Consider the following 8,982-nt stretch of genomic DNA (forward strand, 5'->3'; position numbering starts at 1 on the left):
ATGCACTGGTATATAAAGACCAATAATTGTTCATGAATTACTGCAGTAAGTATTATATATATTGAGACTTTAGATTTAATCCAGTCTTGAACGTAACGCTTAGCCATTGTCTGTGTGTGAGACATGAACGCGTTTTGCCAAAAAAAAAAAGAACGAGCCTTTCCGTCTCTTCACTGTGATATGAAAAGAAATGAAGGAGAGAAATTATCAAACAATGATTAAAGAGTGGATTGCTTAGAATAAATTGATTTTCATTTTCGTCACGCTTCTTCTATATGCTGCACAGAAGGTATCCTCGGATTCATGGACAAGGAAAACCACATGATGAACTCGAAATGATAGATAGATAGATAGATAGATAGATAGATAGATAGATAGATAGATAGATAGATAGATAGATAGATAGATCGCAAATTTAAAGCAGTGAAAGGACAGATTTTTTAACAAGAGGTTTGATGGGGCAGTTTGGCCGGTTAGCTCAGTTGGTTAGAGCGTGGTGCTAATAACGCCAAGGTCGCGGGTTCGATCCCCGTACGGGCCAGCAGCAATATTATCAACACTGGTTACTTGTTTAAGGTTTGTTTCCATCGCATACTTACCTTAGGGTTTTTTCATTCATCCTGCATGATTTTACATTTAAATTAAAACTAATTGAGTTTTAGAGAAAAAACATTTATTTAACATTCAACAAACTTTCTATTCAGTTTTGCCTCGGCAACTTTAATTGAAATGAATATCGCTCCATCATTCACCCAGAGTAGACAAAATGACAGTCCATCCAGAACACTCAAGCGCAGCCCCTCAGTCTGTGAGCAATTTATAGCAAAAGTCCTCTCTGCAAGACAGCGATATTCTCTTTACAATCTATTTTAAACGATAGAATTATATTCACGTTTTACTCCTTTCATTCTAAGCAAACTGTACATGTCAAAGTTTCAAAAACACACAGAGAGATAGACACAGAGAGAGAGAGAGAGAGGGAGAGAGAGAGAGAGAAGGAAATAAACAAATGAATAAATATAAAATCCATTGCCCCATTTAATTTTCCTGGAAGGAAGAAAACAAAATATATATCAGTCAGTCTTAGGAAAGAAACCATGTGGTAAAATAAGTTCAAGGTCACAGTTCTCTCGTGGGCAGTTAACATGGAAGTGTATCCACGAGCCGCTTTAATTTCATACCTCTCAGCTGTAACTGTAGGGTAAGCTGACACCTCAACAGGCCACAAATAGGACGGATTGCCTCATCCGGCCACACATTACTGCGCGAAGTTGACAATAGCGCAGATTATCGATGGATCGCTACAACTTCTCAGGAGCAGGAGGATGGTTAACTTCTGCTGCAAACGCCGCAAATGTTTCTTTTAAAATGCAACGCCTGTGACTCATCCGCAGCACTAGTGAGCAGGCAGGCGAAGCCAGATTAATTCACTTCCATATAAATCTGACAGAGGCACGTGGTACACCCATTTCTGTGGCCCGGCTAGCTCAGTCGGTAGAGCATGAGACTCTTAATCTCAGGGTCGTGGGTTCGAGCCCCACGTTGCTAGGTTTAGTCCTTTCCTTTGAAGGAAATGACTTCTTAATCTGAAAATTCGCAAGATAAGTCTAGCGATCGATTCGCACAAAGCTCTATCCAAACTTAAATAGGCCTACACGCTGCAAGAGTCTAGCAAGTAACAAAATGTCCACATCGTGCTATTCTGAACTTTTCATTTGTCTGATATCCCAGGTTTCAATAAATGAATGCAGAGAGTGCAGGAAACAACTGCTCAAAGTACAGAAATGTGTGAAAATTGAGACTTTAGATTTGATCCAGTCTTGAACGTAACGCCATTGTCTGTAGTGGAGACATGACGTTTTGCCGAAAAAAAAAAAAAAAGAACGAGCCTTTCGTCTACTTCACTGTGATATGAAAAGAATGAAGGAGAAATTATCAAACAATGATTAAAAGAGTGGATTGTTAGAATAAATTGATTTTCATTTTGGTCAGCTTCTGTCTATATGCTGCATAGAAGGAATCCTCGATTCATGGACAAGGAAAACCACATGATGAACTCGGAAATGATAGATAGATAGATATGATAGATGTAGATATAGATAAAACAAATTTAAAGCAGGAAAAGACGATTTTTTAACAAAGAGGTTTTTTGGGACAGTTTGGCCGGTTAGCTCTAGTTGGTTGAGCTGGTGCTAATACGCCAAGTCACAATGAGTTCAGATCCTCGTGCAGGCCACAAATTAGCAAATATTTCAGATAGCATGTTTACTTTTTTAAGGTTTAGTTTCCATCAGCAACTTACTTTTCATTCACCCTGCAGAAGAAAGCGAGAGAAGGAAATAAACAAATGAATAAATATAAATCCATTGCCCATTTAACTTTCCGGAAGGGAAGAAAACAAAATATATATCAGTCAGTCTTAGGAAAGAAACCATGTGGTAAAATAAGTTCAAGGTCACAGTTCTCTGTGGGCAGTTAACATGGAAGTGTATCCACGAGCGCTTTAATTTCATGACCTCTCAGCTGTAACTGTAGGGTGCTGACACTCAACAGGCCACAAATAGGAGGGATTGCACTCATCCGTCCACATTACTCCGTGAAGTTGACAATAGCGCAGATTATCGATGGATCGCTACAATCTCTCAGGAGCAGGAGGATGTTAACTTCTGTTGCAAACGTGAAATTTTCTTTTAAAATGCAACGTCTGTGACTCATCCGCAGCACTAGTGAGCAGGCAGGCGAAGCCAGATTAATTCACTTCCATATAAATCTGACAGAGGCACGTGGTACACCCATTTCTGTGGCCCGGCTGGCGTTGGTAGGCAGAACCTAATCGGATCGCTCTCCAGTGCCAAGATTCTACCAGAATTGAAGCAACGAATGCAGCCAGTATCTGGCTACAAAATCTACCATATGGCTCACGCTCGTCTACAAGACAAATTGTCAATGCGCATTCGACTTGCTACCAGAATTGCTGAATCCAGACTCAACAAAACTCGCGAGAGGCGGCACAACCTCTTGTTAGTTAATGTATTCTGCAAAAGCTTGTTGAAGTCGGACACTTAGCCATTGCGTTGCTTTTGAAACTTTCTAAAAAATGTTACTCAAAAAGTGTCGGTTGGTGCAGATAATTTACGTCACTACACATGTTCTGAATGATTTTTAAACATTCTTGTTGTTTATTACATTTACTAAATATTTGCAGAAATCACGTTATAAAGACAGATATAATAATGTATAAATACAGTATAATAAACATTGAATTAGTATAATCATTGTTTAATTTACAGAGTGACCTTAAAATAATAAATGAAGTGCTCATTAATTATAAAAATACAAATCATGAGAAAATCAACTATGGTATACATATGCACTGGTATATAAGACCAATAATTGTTCATGAATTACTGCGTAAGTATTATATATATTGAGACTTTTAGATTTAATCCAGTCTTGACTTAAGCTTAAACTAATTGTCTGTTGGAGACATGAACGTTTGCAAAAAACAAAGCCTTTCCGTCTCTTCTCACTGTGATATGAAAAGAAATGAAGGAGAGAAATTATCAAACAAGATTAAAGAGTGGATTGTTAGAATAAATTGATTTTCATTTTCGTCACGCTTCTATTTATGATACAAGAAGGTATCCTCGATTCATGGACAAGGAAACCATGATGAACTTCAAATGATAGAAGAGATAGAAGATGAATGAGATAGATGAGAGATAGATAGATAGATCGCAAATTTAAAGCAGTGAAAGGACAGATTTTAACAAGAGGTGATGGGCAGTTTGGCCGGTTAGCTCAGTTGGTTAGGACGTAAAAGCCAATCGCGTTATCCGTCGCAGGACCAGCAGCAATAGTATCAACACTGGTTACTTGTTTAACGTTTGTTTCACGTATTACCTTAGGTTTTCATTCATCCTGCATGATTTACATTTAAATTAAAACTAATTGAGTTTTAGAAAACATTTATTTAACATTCAACAAACTTTCATTCAGTTTTGCCTGCAACTTTAATTGAAATGAATATCGCTCCATCATTCACCCAGTAGACAAAATGACAGTCCATCCAGAACCTCAAGTGCAGCCCTCAGTCTGTGAGCAATTTATAAAGTCCTCTGTGCAAGACAGGATATTCTCTCTTTACACATTTAAACGATAGAATTATATTAGTTTACCTTTCATTCTAAGCAAACTGTACAGTCAAAGCAAAACACACAGAGAGATAGACACAGAGAGAGAGGAGGAGAGAGAGAGAGAGAGAAGGAAATAAACAAATGAATAAATATAAATCATTCCATTTAATTTCTGAAGGAGAACAAAATATATCACGTCTTAGGAAACCATTGGTAAATAAGTCGGTCAAGTTCTCGTGGCAGTTACTGGAGTTATCCACGCGTTTATTTTCCTTAGGTAACTTATTGAAAAGCACAAATAGGACGGATTGCCTCACGTCCACATTACAAGGCTAGCCAGATTTCATGGCACAATCCAGAGCAGGAGGGTGGTTAACTCGTTGCAACGGCAAAATGTTTCTTTTAAAATCACGTCTGTGACCATCGACAGCACTAGTGAGCAGGCAGGGCCAAATTAATTCACCCTATAAATCTGTCAGCAACGTGGTACAACCATTTCGGCTGGCTAGATCCAGTAGAGCATAGACTCTTATCTCAGGGTCGTGGGTTCGAGCCCACGTTGGCCGAGTTTAGTCCTTTTCCTTTGAAGGAAATGACTTCTTAATCTGAAAATTCGCAAGATAAGTCATACATATTGGTATGAAGTTTGTTCAACTAATAGGCTTCAACGCTGGGAAGAGTCTAGCAAGTAACAAAATGCCCATATGCTCATTCTGAACTTTTCATTTGTCTGATATCCCAGGTTTAATAAAAAGCAGAGAGTGAGGGAAACTGCTCAAAGTAAAAGAAATGTGAAATTTTAGATTTGATCCAGTCTTGAACGTAGCGCATTGTCATTGTCGTGGAGACATGAACGTTTTGCCAAAAAAAAAAAAAACAACAGCCTTTGCTCTTCACTGTGATATGAAAAGAAATGAAAGGAGAGTAATTATCAAACAATGATTAGTGGATTTGCTTAAATAAAATTGATTTTCATTTTGACTTCTATATGCAAGAAATTATCGATTCATGCAAGGAAACCACATGATAATCGAAATATAGATAGATAGATAGATAGATAGATAGAAGATAAAAATTTAAAGCAGTGAAAAGACAGATTTTAACAAGAGGTTTTTGGACAGTTTGGCCCTTTAAATCATTGGTTAGAGCTGGGGTTTAAAGCCGGTCGCTGGTTCATCTCAAAAGGCAGCAAAATATTATCAACACTGGTTACTTGTTTAAGGTTTGTTTCCATCGGATAACTTACTTTTCATTCATCCTCAGAGAGAGAGAGCAGAAATAAACAAAGGAATAAATATAAAATCCATTCCCCATTTAACTTTCCAGGAAGGGAAGAAAACAAAATATATATCAGTCATCTTAGGAAAGAAACCATGTGGTAAAATAAGTTCAAGGTCACAGTTCTCTCGTGGGCAGTTAACATGGAAGTGTATCCACGAGCCGCTTTAATTTCATACCTCTCAGCTGTAACTGTAGGGTAAGCTGACACTCAACAGGCCACAAATAGGACGGATTGCCTCATCCGTCCACATTACTGCGTGAAGTTGACAATAGGCAGATTATCGATGGATCGCTACAATCTCTCAGGAGCAGGAGGATGGTTAACTTCTGTGCAAACGCGAAATGTTTCTTTTAAAATGCAACGTCTGTGACTCATCCGCAGCACTAGTGAGCAGGCAGGCGAAGCCAGATTAATTCACTTCCATATAAATCTGACAGAGGCACGTGGTACACCCATTTCTGTGGCCCGGCTAGCTCAGTCGGTAGAGCATGAGACTCTTAATCTCAGGGTCGTGGGTTCGAGCCCCACGTTGGGCGGTTTAGTCCTTTTCCTTTGAAGGAAATGACTTCTTAATCTGAAAATTCGCAAGATAAGTCTAGCGATCGTATTCGCAAAGCTCTATCCAAACTTAAATAGGCCTACACGCTGCAAGAGTCTAGCAAGTAACAAAATGTCCACATCGTGCTCATTCTGAACTTTTCATTTGTCTGATATCCCAGGTTTCAATAAATGAATGCAGAGAGTGCAGGAAACAACTGCTCAAAGTACAGAAATGTGTGAAAATTGAGACTTTAGATTTGATCCAGTCTTGAACGTAACGCTTAGCCATTGTCTGTGTGGAGACATGAACGTTTTGCCAAAAAAAAAAAAAAAAGAACGAGCCTTTCCGTCTCTTCACTGTGATATGAAAAGAAATGAAGGAGAGAAATTATCAAACAATGATTAAAGAGTGGATTGCTTAGAATAAATTGATTTTCATTTTCGTCACGCTTCTTCTATATGCTGCACAGAAGGTATCCTCGGATTCATGGACAAGGAAAACCACATGATGAACTCGGAAATGATAGAAAGATTGATAGATAGATAGATAGATAGATAGATAGATAGATAGATGATATAGATAGATCGCAAATTTAAAGCAGTGAAAGGACAGATTTTTTAACAAGAGGTTTGATGGGGCAGATTGGCGGTTAGCTCAGTTGGTTAGAGCGTGGTGCTAATAACGCCAAGGTGCTGGGTTCGATCCCGTCGACGCCAGCAGCAATATTATCAACACTGGTTACTTGTTTAAGGTTTGTTTCCATCGCATACTTACCTTAGGGTTTTTTCATTCATCCTGCATGATTTTACATTTAAATTAAAACTAATTGAGTTTTAGAGAAAAAACATTTATTTAACATTCAACAAACTTTCTATTCAGTTTTGCCTCGGCAACTTTAATTGAAATGAATATCGCTCCATCATTCACCCAGAGTAGACAAAAATGACAGTCCATCCAGAACACTCAAGTGCAGCCCTCAGTCTGTGATCAATTTATAGCAAAGTAATCTGTGCAAGATAGCGATATTCTCTCTTTACAATCTATTTTAAAAGATAGAATTATATTCACGTTTTACCCTTTCATTCTAAGCAAACTGTACATGTCAAAGTTTCAAAACACACAGAGAGATAGACACAGAGAGAGAGAGAGAGAGAGGGAGAGAGAGAGAGAGAAGGAAATAAACAAATGAATAAATATAAAATCCATTGCCCATTTAACTTTCCTGGAAGGGAAGAAAACAAAATATATATCAGTCAGTCTTAGGAAAGAAACCATGTGGTAAAATAAGTTCAAGGTCACAGTTCTCTCGTGGGCAGTTAACATGGAAGTGTATCCACGAGCCGCTTTAATTTCATACCTCTCAGCTGTAACTGTAGGGTAAGCTGACACTCAACAGGCCACAAATAGGACGGATTGCCTCATCCGTCCACATTACTGCGTGAAGTTGACAATAGCGCAGATTATCGATGGATCGCTACAATCTCTCAGGAGCAGGAGGATGGTTAACTTCTGTTGCAAACGCGCAAATGTTTCTTTTAAAATGCAACGTCTGTGACTCATCCGCAGCACTAGTGAGCAGGCAGGCGAAGCCAGATTAATTCACTTCCATATAAATCTGACAGAGGCACGTGGTACACCCATTTCTGTGGCCCGGCTAGCTCAGTCGGTAGAGCATGAGACTCTTAATCTCAGGGTCGTGGGTTCGAGCCCACGTTGGGGTTTAGTCCTTTTCCTTTGAAGGAAATGACTTCTTAATCTGAAAATTCAAGATAAGTCTAGCGATCGTATTAGTCAAAGCTCTATCCAAACTTAAATAGGCCTACACGCTGCAAGAGTCTAGCAAGTAACAAAATGTCCACATCGTGCTCATTCTGAACTTTTCATTTGTCTGATATCCCAGGTTTCAATAAATGAATGCAGAGAGTGCAGGAAACAACTGCTCAAAGTACAGAAATGTGTGAAAATTGAGACTTTAGATTTGATCCAGTCTTGAACGTAACGCTTAGCCATTGTCTGTGTGGAGACATGAACGTTTTGCCAAAAAAGAACGAGCCTTTCCGTCTCTTCACTGTGATATGAAAAGAAATGAAGGAGAGAAATTATCAAACAATGATTAAAGAGTGGATTGCTTAGAATAAATTGATTTTCATTTTCGTCACGCTTCTTCTATATGCTGCACAGAAGGTATCCTCGGATTCATGGACAAGGAAAACCACATGATGAACTCGGAAATGCATTAAAAGATAGATAGATAGATAGATAGATAGATAGAAGATAGATAGATATAGATAGATAATAGATCATGCAAATTTAAAGCAGTGAAAGGACAGATTTTTAACAAGAGGTTTGATGGGGCAGATTGGCCGGTTAGCTCAGTTGGTTAGAGCGTGGTGCTAATAACGCCAAGGTCGGGTTCGATCCCTCGACGGCCAGCAGCAATATTATCAACACTGGTTACTTGTTTAAGGTTTGTTTCCATCGCATACTTACCTTAGGGTTTTTTCATTCATCCTGCATGATTTTACATTTAAATTAAAACTAATTGAGTTTTAGAGAAAAACATTTATTTAACATTCAACAAACTTTCTATTCAGTTTTGCCTCGCAACTTTAATTGAAATGAATATCGCTCCATCATTCACCCAGAGTAGACAAAATGACAGTCCATCCAGAACACTCAAGTGCAGCCCTCAGTCTGTGATCAATTTATAGCAAAGTAATCTGTGCAAGATAGCGATATTCTCTCTTTACAATCTATTTTAAAAGATAGAATTATATTCACGTTTTACCCTTTCATTCTAAGCAAACTGTACATGTCAAAGTTTCAAAACACACAGAGAGAAGAAAGAGAGAGAGAGAGAGAGGGAGAGAGAGAGAGAGAAGGAAATAAACAAATGAATAAATATAAAATCCATTGCCCCATTTAACTTTCCTGGAAGGAAGAAACAAAATATATATCAGTCAGTCTTAGGAAAGAAACCATGTGGTAAAATAAGTTCAAGGTCACAGTTCTCTCGAAAGGGT

General features: G+C 38.3%; 3 non-coding genes across 3 annotated transcripts; all 3 read left to right on the plus strand.

The window, feature by feature from the left end:
• The first annotated feature begins 467 nt into the window (after window positions 1–467).
• On the plus strand, window positions 468–541 carry trnai-aau. The gene has a single exon. It is a non-coding gene; the product is annotated as a tRNA-Ile (tRNA).
• A 5,340-nt stretch (window positions 542–5,881) lies between these two features.
• trnak-cuu lies at window positions 5,882–5,954 on the plus strand. The gene has a single exon. It is a non-coding gene; the product is annotated as a tRNA-Lys (tRNA).
• Window positions 5,955–7,607: 1,653 nt separating this feature from the next.
• On the plus strand, window positions 7,608–7,679 carry trnak-cuu. The gene has a single exon. It is a non-coding gene; the product is annotated as a tRNA-Lys (tRNA).
• The last annotated feature ends 1,303 nt before the right edge of the window (window positions 7,680–8,982 follow it).

Source organism: Polypterus senegalus, unplaced genomic scaffold (assembly GCF_016835505.1).
Source record: "Polypterus senegalus isolate Bchr_013 unplaced genomic scaffold, ASM1683550v1 scaffold_8325, whole genome shotgun sequence".
In the NCBI taxonomy this organism is placed as follows: Eukaryota; Metazoa; Chordata; class Cladistia; order Polypteriformes; family Polypteridae; genus Polypterus; species Polypterus senegalus.